This window comes from Rhinoderma darwinii, chromosome 4, assembly GCF_050947455.1.
Source record: "Rhinoderma darwinii isolate aRhiDar2 chromosome 4, aRhiDar2.hap1, whole genome shotgun sequence".
Classification (NCBI taxonomy): domain Eukaryota; kingdom Metazoa; phylum Chordata; class Amphibia; order Anura; family Rhinodermatidae; genus Rhinoderma; species Rhinoderma darwinii.
Genome location: NC_134690.1, coordinates 82,670,502 through 82,685,436, shown reverse-complemented (window position 1 = coordinate 82,685,436; position 14,935 = coordinate 82,670,502). Strand labels below are relative to the sequence as shown.

Genomic DNA, 14,935 nt, shown 5'->3' with positions numbered 1-14,935 from the left:
TTCTGACCACTTCCGGTCGCGCGTCACTTCCGTTCCGGCGCATGCGCGAGCGCCTGAGAGCCAACGACGCCATCCCGCTCCGCTCTGGACAGGTAAGTCCACGGTGGTATTGACCACCCTTACATGCCTATGATCCTGTCACCGGTTGTCCTTGCTTGGACCATTATGATAGGTACTAACCACTGCATACTGGGAAAACTAGTTGTCTAGCAATCATTATTTGGTCCTTTTCAAAGTCGCTCAGATCCTTGCACTTGTCCATTTTTCCTGCTTACAACACTTCAACTTCAAGAACTCACTAAGGCTATGTTCACACAGGGCGGATACGCTGCGTAAAAGCACACAGCGTATCTGCCTTGTGCGCCGCAGGGAATTCTGGGCGAAAAACCGCACCAATATGTGGTGAAGTTTTTTGTCCGGAATGTCGGCTGCGGAAAACTGCACATAAAAAAAGTTTAATACTTACGTAGCCATGGCGACGCGTCCCATCGCCGTCCTGCAGCCCGGCCTCCTGGGATGACGTTTCATCCCATGCGACCGCTGCAGCCTGTGATTGACCGCTGCAAAAAAAACGCAACATCTGCTATTTGCTTCGAATTTTACCTTTCATTGCATTCAATGGGGAAAACCCGCAACAAATAAGCGATTACGTAAATGCAATTGACATGCTGCAGATTAAAAAATGCACTGCAGGTCAATTTCTGAGCGATTGCAGGGGCCAGTGACCATCTCGCCAGATAGGTGCGGTCCCAGAGCTTGGACCCGCATCTATCAGACATGTATAGCATATTTTAAGGATATGTCATACATGTCTGTGGTCAGAATAAGGCTGGATTCACACGACCATATTACGTCCGTAATGGACAGAACATATTTCGGCCGCAAGTCCCGGACCGAACACAGTGCAGGGAGCCGGGCTCCTGGCATCATAGTTATGTACGATGCTAGGAGTCCCTTCCTCTCCATGGAACTACTGTCCCGTACAACTGTCCCGTTCGGTCCGGGACTTGCGGCCGAAATACGTTCCGTCCATTACGGACGTAACATAGTAGTGTGAATCCAGCCTTACCCTCTAAGTATAAAGCTGAAGATTGCTAGATCTATAGGTAGCAGATAAAAAGTGCTGTGTGAACCTGGCTTTTACACATTCAGTGTCTGACGCAAGTTTTGGTGCTGTTTTTTTATGAGGGGGTGGATACAAAAGAGAAAAGCATTTCTTTTATAATTTTTCTTTCTATTTACAACCACTAAATCTCCATTAAAATCCGCACCAGAAACAGTGTGTGTAAATCTAGCTATATGTCACACAGGCAGTGGCTTTTAAGTTTAAGATCTGTAGTTGAGGGCAGTGAAGGGGTTGCTTTTAGGATCCCCGATGGACTGGCAGTTAAAAGGTTCATCTTTTGTTGCAGGGAGGGGATAGAGAGGATGGAGTAGCCCTGCCTTATCAGTAAAGGGGTTATCCAGAGAGATGAAAGCTGTCTGAAAGGGCCGTGGCGCTCTGGCGAGCGCTACTTCTCCTTCATCGCTTATGCTGGTCAATACTTGGAAATGACGACTAAGGCTATGTTCACACGCTTAACAAAAAATGGCTGTAAATACGAAGCCGTTTCAAGGGAAAACAGCTCCTGATTTTTAGCCATTTTTTAAGCAACTAGCGTTTTTTGCTGCGTTTTTTACGACCGTTTTTGGAGCTGTTTTTCTATTGAGTCAATGAAAAACGGCTCCCAAAACGGCTCAAGAAGTGACATGCACTTCTTTTTATGAGTTGTTTTTTTACGCGTCCGTTTAGAGGCGGATGTTTAGAGGCGTTCAGCCCCCTGTATTTTTTAGCCGTTTACGGCCTGAAAAACGGCTGAAAATGGGTTGTGTGAACATACCCTAACTTGTACCAACAGTTCACAGTATTTTTAGTCTTCTCCTATTCACTTGAATGGAAGAAGGCTGTAGTACTGTGAAATGCTGCTACAAGGGTGTCCGCATTTTACAGTATGGAGCAGTGAATGGAAGGAAGGGAAAAGAATGCTTGCACAAGTACTGCGGCCCCTTTAAACAGCTGATTGTGAGGGGTGCCGAGAGTCGGACCCCCCACAACTAGATATGGAGGGCCAATCCAAAGGTTAGGCCATCAAGTTTATCTCTACCGGATAACCCCTTTAAAGGGTAACTCAGAATCTGAGCGGAGAAGTCTTTGCCTGAGCGGGGTTACTACGACTGAAAATCTGTTTTATGAATAAGGTTGTTTCTGCAGCAGGTGCATGGACTCTGCACGTTCCATTCAGACAAATGGAACTGATTTTCAAAGCCCGAAAAACGGCAGAAAAATTGGAAGCAGAACGCCTCCAAACATCTGCCCATTGATTGCAATGGAAAAAACGGCGTTCTGATGGACCGATGGACCGTTTTTTTACACGGCCGTTTTGAAAAACGGCCGCGTAAAAAAACGGCCGCGAAAAAGAAGTGCAGGTCACTTCTTGGGACGTTTTTGGAGCTGTTTTTCATAGACTATTAAAAACAGCTCCAAAAACAGATGTAAAAAGCGCTGCGAAAAAGCCGCAAAAATCGTGAGTGGCTTAAAAAATGTCTGAAAATCAGGAGCTGTTTTCCCTTGGAAACAGCTCCGTATTTTCAGTCGTTTTTGACTCAGCATGTGAACATACCCTAAGGCCGGGTTCCCACGGGTCAGATACGCTGCGTAAAAACCACACAGCGTGTCCGACCTGGAACCCGCAGTATATTCCGTCCAAAATGGAATTTTGGCTGCGGAAGAAAGCTGTTCATAGTTACCCTCTCGGTCTTCTCTGTGCGCAGTCCGGCCTCCTAGGATGACGTTGCAGGCCATGTGACGCTGCAACCTGTGGTTGGTTTCAGCGGTAACATGCGATGAAACATCATCCTAGGAGGACGGACTGCAGGAAGAAAAAGGGCATTCTGGGCAAATATGTTTTTGGTATTTTTTCGTATTTGCGATTTTTGTGGCGTAATCGCTCTCATTACGCCTGCAAAAGGCGCAAGACTTGGCTCTCTTTTGCGGGTTTTACATCCCCATTGAATGCAATAGGGAAAACCCACAACAGAAAATCAACAAAAACGCAGCATAAATTTACATGCTGTGGAATTAACTCCTTCCCGACATTTACATACGCCAACGACGGGTAGGGGAAGTATGGAACGGACTCACCGCGTGAACCCGCTCCATATGATGCCGGATGTTTCTTCAGAGTAACGAGCGGGATCGCTCGTTTAACTCGTTAAATGCTGCGGTCAATAGCGACCGCCGCATTTAGATAGTTAGAAAGAGGGGGGTGACCCCCTCTAACAGCTTATCGCGCCCCCCGCAACACAATCGTGGGGGGACGATGGTTGCTATGGCTGCCTGGGGGCCTAATGAAGGCCCCTTAATAGGATGGTCCGCTATCCTATTAAGCCAGTCAGAATCACGATATACTGCAATACATTAGTATTGCAGTATATCGTGCAAGCGATCTAACGATCGCTGGTTGAAGTCTCCTAGGGGGACTAATAAAAAAAGTAAAAATTTGTAAAATAAAGTTTGTTTTTATTTGTGTCATTTTTTAAAAAAATTATTAACATTTTTTTTAAAAAAACCTTTTCCCATTTTCCCCCTAGAGCATAGTAAAAACAAAATAAATAAACATAATTGGTATCGCCGCGTCCGTAAAAGTCTGAACTATTACAATATATAATTATTTAACCCGCACGGTGAAAAAAATTGTTTGCAAACTACCAAAACATCGAATGCACCTCAAAATTGTATCATTAAAAACTACAGCTTATCCCGCAAAAAATATGCCCTAACACCACTTAATTGATGGAAAAATAAAAAAGTTATGGCTCTCGGAATTTGGCGACACAAAATAAATTTTATTTTTTACACTTATGCTGGTTGAGCTGGAAAAAAGAGTCTGCAAGGGCGCTGCTGCACACGGATGAAACCGAAGTGACAACTTCGGAATGATGATGATAAATGAATGATAGAATGATGATAATTGAATAAAATTTATTGGTAATATGACTACGCGTTTCAATGCCGTACCGGCATCTTCATCAGGTCATGAAAGAGAGCACAAAAATCACTGTTTAAATAGAATCTTAAAGTTGGAAAAAACCCGCCAATGTGAACGAGGGCAGGGCGTTCTAGTGACGTCAGAGTTCAAAGGTTAAAACATGACAAATAACAATGAACAACACATAATAAACATAATCAAAATGATAAAAATGGAAAGATAAAATACATATACTAGGAACCGATATAAGAACAATGAAACTAGTGGCACAGAATAAATCGCAAGGGATGCAGAACTAGATGAGGGGCTGTCCGTGAAATAAACAGATAAAAATAGGTACTGGTGTAAATGTAAGATATAAAACAATTACGAATATGCGGTATAAGAATATAAGAAAGTATATAAAATATATAAATGGTCAGCATACTGGCACAATAGTCAGGAATGTCAGAGAGGCAAATAAAAATTATCCTTACAAACTCTAAAGGACTGAGTCGGCAAAAGCCGGTAAAACATGATTAATGGCTCAACGAAATTAGAAGAAAGTGATGTCCTATGTATAAATTTAGAATGCAAAAACATAAATGTGAACATTACTGAGAGAATGAGAGTAACAATAATGTATATGAAATTAGTGAACAAATAAATCTGGTATGGTATAATGATACGCTATGAAGCCGATATTAAAGTCGGCAGCCGGTAAATGATAATAAGTAAAGAAAGAAATAATAAAAATGAAAAAAGATGAAGAGCAAACAATTCTGGGAACAATAAATAATAATAATAATAGAATAATAATAGATAAATAATAAATAAATATAAATAATAATAATAAAATAAAATAAATAAATAATAATAATAATGGGAAAAAAAAATAAATAAAAAAAAAATAAATAAATAAAAAAATAAAAAAATAAATAAAAAAATATAATGGGAAAAAAATAATAAAAATAAATAAATAAATAAAAAATGGATATAATAAGGGGGGTGGGGGGGAGGGGGGGGAAATGGGTGAAGATGACAAGAGGCTAAATAATTAAATGTACGATTGGAAAGGACGGTGAGTGGTAATTAACAGTATGTACTATTAATACTAATGATGGCCAAGGACATATGTCATGAATAAATTCCAAAGGAAACATGAATGTGCATATAACAGACAAGCCACTAATAATGTAAGAGAAACTTAAAATAAGCAAAAATATGAGGATGAAACACTAATGATACATAACACAAAGTTGCACAAAATGTATTGAACCAACAATACGGGTCAGAAAACAGTATAGCCATGATATAATATAATGTAATGTCATATAATGAAATGAAACATAAATCAATTAATAAAAAGAATAAGAATATACTATATTAGTAATTGAGACATTTATTAATCCAGAGTGGACTCAGAGACATCATTGAGGCCATCAGGTTGGAGAGTTTTCATTTTAAAAATCCAGTAATTTTCACGTTGTTTAAGTTTGCTGAATCGATTGGTGATGTTGAGCGGAATTTGCTCTATAGGTGTAATGAGCAAACTACTAAACTGACTATTGTGTGTAGTGGAGAAGTGTCGAGAGACACTATGTTTTAAAAAAACAGTATTTATGTTGAATCTATGATTGTTAATCCTGGTCCGCAAACATTGCGTAGTACGGCCAATGTATTGGAGATGACATGGACATTCCAACAAATATATAACGAAAGAGCTTCCACAGTTCAGAAAGCTATTGATCTTAAAGGATTCTTTAGTTGTTGTGGATGTGTAGGTGGAGGCCTTGTGAGTGATATTGGTGCAGCACATACATCGCTGTCGGCCACATTTGTAAGAGCCTAAAATTCTAGGAAGCAAAATGGAAACAGGTACCATGGGATTTTTCAATTTGCTGGGTGCTAAAATATTTTTAAGAGATTTTGATCGTCTATAGGTAATGGTAGGTCTATCAGGTAATTCAGTTTTTAAAAAAGGATCATTTCTCAAAATGTACCAATGTTTATCAAGGACCTCTCGGATTTTTTTGTTTCCACTGTTAAAAGTTGTAATAAAATTATTACTAAATTTCTGTTTATTTTCAATTGCTCTTTCTTGCTTAATGCACGAAACTTGTGATAATAGAGAAGCTTTCTGACGTGCCCCTTTGATCAGACTCAAAGGAAAATGCTTTTCCCTGAACCTTTTTTCCAATAGGTTACATTCCTCTGTAAAATCAGAGTCAGTTGTGCAATTTTTTCTAACTCTTCTAAACTGTCCAAAGGGAACATTTTTTATCCATGGAGGGTAGTGGGCACTGTTGAAATTTAAGTAGCTATTTACATCAACAGATTTGAAATGTGTCTTTGTTGTAAATTTATTAATTCTGGTATCAAATGAAATGGTCAGGTCTAAAAAGTCAATAGACAGAGTGGAAAAAGTGTATGTGAAAGACAGTCCTAAGTTATTCAAATTTAAATGCTCAATGAAGGATGAAGCTTCAGTCTCATTGCCCAACCAAACGAAGAGGAGGTCGTCAATGTAACGTTTATAAAATAGAATTTTGCTTTTAAAGGGGTGATCATGGTATATATATTGATCTTCAAATTGTCCCATATATAGATTAGCATAGGACGGTGCGAACCTTGAGCCCATGGCGCATCCTTTGATTTGGTTATAGAATTTATTATCAAAAGTGAAAGAATTGTGATTTAAAATAAAGTCAACACATTTGTTTAAAAATTCAATTTGATTCTCTGGCATACAGGTTTTGGTAGATAATGCAGAACTAATGACCTTTAGACCTTTGGAGTGGGGAATATTACTATAAAGGGCAGTTACATCAGCTGTAAGGAAATTGATGGGGTACATAGAATTGGTGACGTTTAGTGAGTGAAGTTCTCTAATTACTTGGGTAGAGTCCCTAAGATATGATGGAAGGCTAACTACTAAAGGTTGAAGGTGAGTGTCAATGAAATGTGAAAGGTTACTAGTAAGGGACCCAATCCCCGATATGATCGGACGACCTGGGGGGTTTGTTATGGATTTGTGCACCTTGGGGAGATGGTATAAAAAGGGTATGCTTGGGAAGGGCACATTGAGAAAGCCTCTTTCCTTTTTGGTGATGACCCCTTCATGGAAAGCTGTATCTATAAGAAGGGCGTATTTAGGTATATGAATGGGTAACGGGTTTGTAGCTAATTTAACATAGAAACTGCTATCGTCCAAAATTCTATAAGATTCATCCAAATATTTGTCCTTATCCATGATAACAATCCCACCACCCTTGTCAGCAGAACGGATCACAATAGTATTATTTTTGGCTAATGATTTCAGGGCAATTCTCTCCTGGTAAGTGAGATTGTGAGGAGTATTGATGGGTTTGTCAAGGGATCTGAGTTCATTACCTACTAGAACAGAAAAGGTTTCTATAAAGGAACCTTGGTGGTGCAAAGGGTAAAAGTTTGATTTAGGCTTCAAATTGGTGGCAATAATTACTTGAGGACTAGCTGAAGTGGAGGGTTCAGAAATCGCAGTAGGTAATGGAACGGTAGGGGCCATTTTTGACATAGAGAAATGCCTAGTTAGGGTAAGCTTACGGATGAAACGATTAAGGTCCATAAAGAGATCAAAAGTATTAGGTGGGGAGACAGGGCAAAAAGAGAGACCTTTGCTAAGAAGACTAATCTCATGTGTATTAAATTCATAAGAGGATAAATTGAAAAGTTTGATTTTTAATAGTTGGTCCGATGTTTCTTTAGATTGGTTGGTGAGGTTCTCTTTGTTTGCATTTCGTTTACGGCCTCCTCTTCTTCCTCTATATCTAATTTTCTTTTTGTCGATATTTTTTGAACTAAGGGAAAAAAATGTGTGATTGTTTGAATTTTTGGACTTATGAGGTAAGTGATGAGGTGGTCGTTGCTGTTGATAGTCGGCGTGACAGGTGGCATTGTGAGTTGGGAAGGAAGTCCTAAAAAAGAAGTAGTAGTGTCCAAAAAGGATACAGGCGCTAAAGATGCAGCTTCAGATGCAACAAAAATTGCATCATTGGGCAATGATGCAGAGGCGACATTCTCTGTACAGGTAGGTAGAGACATTTCAAAAAGACTAGCAGAGGTATTATGAATGGACAATTGTAAGAGGGAAGGGGATATGCCATGGTCAGAGGATGAAATAGACTCATTGGGAGATAGGGATATTGGGATAGGATTGGAGGAATTTTCAATGGTGGATTGGAATTGTAGTAGACGAAATTCCAATTCCGAAGCCTTAAAAGCATTGATGGGTACTTTAGTAAGGTGATTAATGGGTGGTGCCGAGATGGTATCCATAGAGACATTGGTGTACTTGGGTACAGTGGGAACGGTAGTGGAGACTGGTGCTGAAACCATAGTGCGTCTAACTGTTGGTGATTTAAAATGGTGAGCAGAATCTACAATGGGTTTTGAAAGATTGTTGTTCCTAAGGCTGTTCTTAAAAAATCTATTGCGGGGTGAAAAACTCCGTGGTTCACCCCCAATAAAACCGTTAGTATGGGGATATTTGTTAGAAACTGCTCTTAATGGGAGATGTGAGCCTTCACGACGGGAGTTTACCGTATTCTCAATACAGTTGTCAAAAGTTTCATTGTTTGAACTGGAGAAATTTTCATAATCACGACGGTCTCTTTTGAATTTGTTCGTTTTTTTGAGAATTAAATCTTTTTCATAAATATTCAGACGTTTGTTAATGGATGTTTCTATTTGTAAAAAATCGGGATGTTCGGAGAATTTGAGAAGATTCCCCTTGGTTGTATTGACCTCTAATTTAAGTGTATCACTGATGGCTGTCCTTTTTTTTTTTGAGAAGTACATTAAGGATGCCTGAGTGACAGTCATCCAACACCTTGTTCCAAATCATACTGAAGGAGACATCAGCAGGATAGGGGTTGCTCAACTCAACCCTCAAACCCCTAGGGGTAATATTTTCTGAGATGTAAGTTCGTAGAAACAGGCAGTCAATATTCTGTTTAGCCTCATCCATGAGACAATTTTCCAATGTTAGGAATGTATCAGTCATAATCTTCGTGAGTTCGGGAGTAAATTGATTACTCACCACGTCTGCTGGATCCATGTTGTCCATGATCCCTAAAGATTGTAGAATCCATTGCTCGCGGAAGTGCCTCCTGTCGTTGATAAAATCCGTCATGTTGAAGAAGGGTAAAGTATGGAATGGTACAACAATCCAAGATCCAGATGAAAGACAATTGTCAAGGGATAGAGACTCCTCAATAGAAATAAGATGAAAATGAGATGAAACTTGCTTCTAAATGAATGCAGTGGCAGCCAGTGTAAAGAAGAAACTGCTAGGACGCTGTTCACACGAGGAGACCAAAGCCGCAGCGAGGTAACTTCACTCCAAGACGTCAACTCAAAGGAGGAGAAGGTCCAGGACTAGAAGGATGAGAGAAAACGAAAAACACGGCGCCACATAGTGCAGGTTACCCAAGTGAGAATGGATAAATGAGAAGAGTGATGCTCACCTTGAAGCGATGCAAAATAAGCGATGGAAAGATAAGGTGCTGCTGCTGCCGGGACTCGAGGCCGGTGATTCAAGATGAACGACCGCAAATGATATGCTGGTTGAGCTGGAAAAAAGAGTCTGCAAGGGCGCTGCTGCACACGGATGAAACCGAAGTGACAACTTCGGAATGATGATGATAAATGAATGATAGAATGATGATAATTGAATAAAATTTATTGGTAATATGACTACGCGTTTCAATGCCGTACCGGCATCTTCATCAGGTCATGAAAGAGAGCACAATAATCACTGTTTAAATAGAATCTTAAAGTTGGAAAAAACCCGCCAATGTGAACGAGGGCAGGGCGTTCTAGTGACGTCAGAGTTCAAAGGTTAAAACATGACAAATAACAATGAACAACACATAATAAACATAATCAAAATGATAAAAATGGAAAGATAAAATACATATACTAGGAACCGATATAAGAACAATGAAACTAGTGGCACAGAATAAATCGCAAGGGATGCAGAACTAGATGAGGGGCTGTCCGTGAAATAAACAGATAAAAATAGGTACTGGTGTAAATGTAAGATATAAAACAATTACGAATATGCGGTATAAGAATATAAGAAAGTATATAAAATATATAAATGGTCAGCATACTGGCACAATAGTCAGGAATGTCAGAGAGGCAAATAAAAATTATCCTTACAAACTCTAAAGGACTGAGTCGGCAAAAGCCGGTAAAACATAATTAATGGCTCAACGAAATTAGAAGAAAGTGATGTCCTATGTATAAATTTAGAATGCAAAAACATAAATGTGAACATTACTGAGAGAATGAGAGTAACAATAATGTATATGAAATTAGTGAACAAATAAATCTGGTATGGTATAATGATACGCTATGAAGCCGATATTAAAGTCGGCAGCCGGTAAATGATAATAAGTAAAGAAAGAAATAATAAAAATGAAAAAAGATGAAGAGCAAACAATTCTGGGAACAATAAATAATAATAATAATAGAATAATAATAGATAAATAATAAATAAATATAAATAATAATAATAAAATAAAATAAATAAATAATAATAATAATGGGAAAAAAAAAAAAAAAATGGGAAAAAAAATAAAAAAAAATATAATGGGAAAAAAATAATAAAAATAAATAAATAAATAAAAAATTGATATAATAAGGGGGGTGGGGGGGAGGGGGGGGAAATGGGTGAAGATGACAAGAGGCTAAATAATGAAATGTACGATTGGAAAGGACGGTGAGTGGTAATTAACAGTATGTACTATTAATACTAATGATGGCCAAGGACATATGTCATGAATAAATTCCAAAGGAAACATGAATGTGCATATAACAGACAAGCCACTAATAATGTAAGAGAAACTTAAAATAAGCAAAAATATGAGGATGAAACACTAATGATACATAACACAAAGTTGCACAAAATGTATTGAACCAACAATACGGGTCAGAAAACAGTATAGCCATGATATAATATAATGTAATGTCATATAATGAAATGAAACATAAATCAATTAATAAAAAGAATAAGAATATACTATATTAGTAATTGAGACATTTATTAATCCAGAGTGGACTCAGAGACATCATTGAGGCCATCAGGTTGGAGAGTTTTCATTTTAAAAATCCAGTAATTTTCACGTTGTTTAAGTTTGCTGAATCGATTGGTGATGTTGAGCGGAATTTGCTCTATAGGTGTAATGAGCAAACTACTAAACTGACTATTGTGTGTAGTGGAGAAGTGTCGAGAGACACTATGTTTTAAAAAACCAGTATTTATGTTGAATCTATGATTGTTAATCCTGGTCCGCAAACATTGCGTAGTACGGCCAATGTATTGGAGATGACATGGACATTCCAACAAATATATAACGAAAGAGCTTCCACAGTTCAGAAAGCTATTGATCTTAAAGGATTCTTTAGTTGTTGTGGATGTGTAGGTGGAGGCCTTGTGAGTGATATTGGTGCAGCACATACATCGCTGTCGGCCACATTTGTAAGAGCCTAAAATTCTAGGAAGCAAAATGGAAACAGGTACCATGGGATTTTTCAATTTGCTGGGTGCTAAAATATTTTTAAGAGATTTTGATCGTCTATAGGTAATGGTAGGTCTATCAGGTAATTCAGTTTTTAAAAAAGGATCATTTCTCAAAATGTACCAATGTTTATCAAGGACCTCTCGGATTTTTTTGTTTCCACTGTTAAAAGTTGTAATAAAATTATTACTAAATTTCTGTTTATTTTCAATTGCTCTTTCTTGCTTAATGCACGAAACTCGTTCATCTTGAATCACCGGCCTCGAGTCCCGACAGCAGCAGCACCTTATCTTTCCATCGCTTATTTTGCATCGCTTCAAGGTGAGCATCACTCTTCTCATTTATCCATTCTCACTTGGGTAACCTGCACTATGTGGCGCCGTGTTTTTCGTTTTCTCTCATTTTTTACACTTGGGTTTTTACTTGTAAAAGTAGTAAAATATAGAAAAAAATATATATATTTGGTATCGCCGTAATCGTATTGACCCACAGAATAAAGATAACATGTTGTTTTAATTGCACAGCGAATTCCGTAAGAACGACGCACAAAAAACAATGGAGGAATAAGAGTTTTTTTCATTTTCTACCCCACAAATAATTATTTTCCCGTTTCCTAGTACATTATATGGCACAATAAATGGTGCTAGGAAAAACTACAACTCGTCCCGCATATCTATATCGACGTAAAAATAAAGAAGTTATGGCTTTTGGAAGGTGGGGTGGAAAAAACGAAAATGAAAATCTGAAAAAGGGCTGCGGCAGGAAGGGGTTAAATTTTACGCAGGTCATTTTACGGTACGTTTTTTTTCCGCAGCGTGGCTATGAGATTTACTAAATCTCATCCACTTTGCTGCTACTGTAAATGCTGCGGAATTTCTGCACACAATTGCATTGCGGAAATTCCGCAGCGTTTACGCTACGAGAAACCAGCTAAAGGCCATGTTCACACAGTTCACATTTGCTGCAGATTTTGCATGTATTTTTGATGCCAAAATTAGGAACTGAATCTAAACTGAAGAAATATATAAAAGAAGGCCTTAAAGTATCTCCTCTCCTGGATCCAATTCTGGTTTTGACTTGAAAAATGCATGAAAAATCTGCAGCAAATCTGCACTGTGTGAACAACGCCTAAGGGTGAATTCACACATGGCAAATCCGCAGGAAAATCTGCAGTGTTAGGGCATGACCACACATGGCGGAATTCCTCCGCAACTGTCCGCATCGATGCCGCACAGAATCTGCGTTGCAGATTCTGCAGCGGATCTGCACAAAATGTGCAGTACATTGATGCGGACTAGCTGCTGCAGACTGCGGGAAAAGTGCTTCCCTTCTCCCTATCAGTGCAGGATAGAGAGAAGGGACAGCACTTTCCCTAGTGAAAGTAAACGATTTTCATACTTACCGGCCGTTGTCTTGGTGACGCGTCCCTCTTTCGGCATCCAGCCCGACCTCCCTGGATGACGCGCCAGTCCATGTGACCGCTGCAGCCTGTGCTTGGCCTGTGATTGGCTGCAGCCGTCACTTACACTGAAACGTCATCCTGGGAGGCCGGACTGGAGACAGACGAAGGGAGTTCTCGGTAAGTATGTACTTATATGTTTTTTTACAGATACATGTATATTGGGATCGGTAGTCACTGTCCCGGGTGCAGAAACAGTTACTGCCGATCGCTTAACTCTTTCAGCACCCTGGACAGTGACTATTTACAGACGTCTCCTAGCAACGCTCCCGTCATTACGGGAGCCCCATTGACTTCCTCAGTCTGGCTGTAGACCTAGAAATACCTAGGTCCAGCCAGAATGAAGAAATGTCAAGTTAAAAAAGCAAGACGCATCCGCAGCACACATGACATGTGCATGACAGCTGCGGACTTCATTGCGGAACTTTGAATCTCCATTGAAGTCAATGGAGAAATTCCGCCATGAGTCCGCCACTGCTCCGCAACAGACAGAGCATGCTGCGGACACCAAATTCCGCTCCGCAGCCTATGCTCCGCAGCGGAATTGTACGCATCGTGTAAACGAACACTGCGAAATTAAAGTGAAAGTCAATGTAGAAACGGCTCCGCTGCGGATTAACGCTGCGGAGTGTCCGCAGCGGAATTTAAGTGCAATTCCGCCATGTGTGAACCCGCCCTTACATGTAAATTTTGATGCAGATTTGCTGGAGATTTCACCCGTTGCATTTTAAAGGGTGAAATTATTGTTGAAGAACCCTTAAATCCGCGGCATGCCCTGAATTCTGTACAATTTTTTTCAGATACATGTGGATGTGATTTTGAAAATCCCATTCACATGCATTATACTGTAAACTGTTGTGGATTCTCGGTGCGAAAAAATTTGCTAGAGATACCCCGGGGGAACTATAAGTGCTATTATTGTGAATTTGAAGGGATTAGGTGTAACAACAGCTCAGTCATGGAACCATAGACCATGCAAATGCACAGAGCGGGCCAACGAGTGCTGAAGTGTGTGGCATGTAAAAATCATGGAAAAATCACTCCATTGCATCAATCACTACAGAGTTCCAAATTACCTCTTAAAGTGACATCAGCACAGGAAATGTGTTTCAAGAGCTTCATGACATGGGTTTCCATGATCGAATAGCTGCACACAAGCTTTAGATCACCATGCACAATGCCAAGCATCAGCTGGAGGGGTGTAAAGCACACTGCCACCAGTGATGGATTAATATAATCTTGTGCTTTGGGCTGTACATAAGCTATGGGCCCCCGCACCACACATGAAATGAATGTCAGCCGAACCCGCTGATTTTGACATGACCAGCCAACCATCTAACATGTAAGGGTGTCACAACTCTCCCCGATGGCAGATGTTGAGAGAATGATGGGTCAGGGATGTTGGATTTCAATATGGCCAATCCTTTTGTTCTCATGGAAGATATGTTCTTCTCCCCTGCCAAAAAAAGAAAATAACATTTATTACACACGACAGGTTTAGGTTCAGCGCTTCAGCAGTACACTTTCCTTGGATATGATATATAATGAAAATCCGTGTTGTAGGGCCTACACATAATTTGCCTCTTCAAAAGCACTAAACCATGTATGATATTATACCTTTAAATAATAAAGTCATAGCATTACCACATAATATCACTATACAAGGAACACATATTATCACCATACATATTACCATCATACTGTTACTGAACAAAACCTAGTGTACTAAGACCAACATTACCAATAATACCACTATATAAGGGCCAATTAATACCGCCACAACATGACAACATTTTACAACTACATGGTGACTGAATAATACCATCATACTGTAACCAAATAATACCTCCACACCATGAATAGATATTACTACTATATAGTGACTGAATTATACCACCATATTG

At 39.3% G+C, this 14,935-nt stretch overlaps 1 protein-coding gene across 2 annotated transcripts in view; it reads right to left on the bottom strand.

Moving 5' to 3' along the window:
• Window positions 1-14,935, bottom strand: part of LOC142760752 (speedy protein 1-B-like) — a 227,505-nt gene that overhangs the window by 95,957 nt on the left and 116,613 nt on the right. The gene's annotated exons all lie outside the window — the stretch shown is intronic.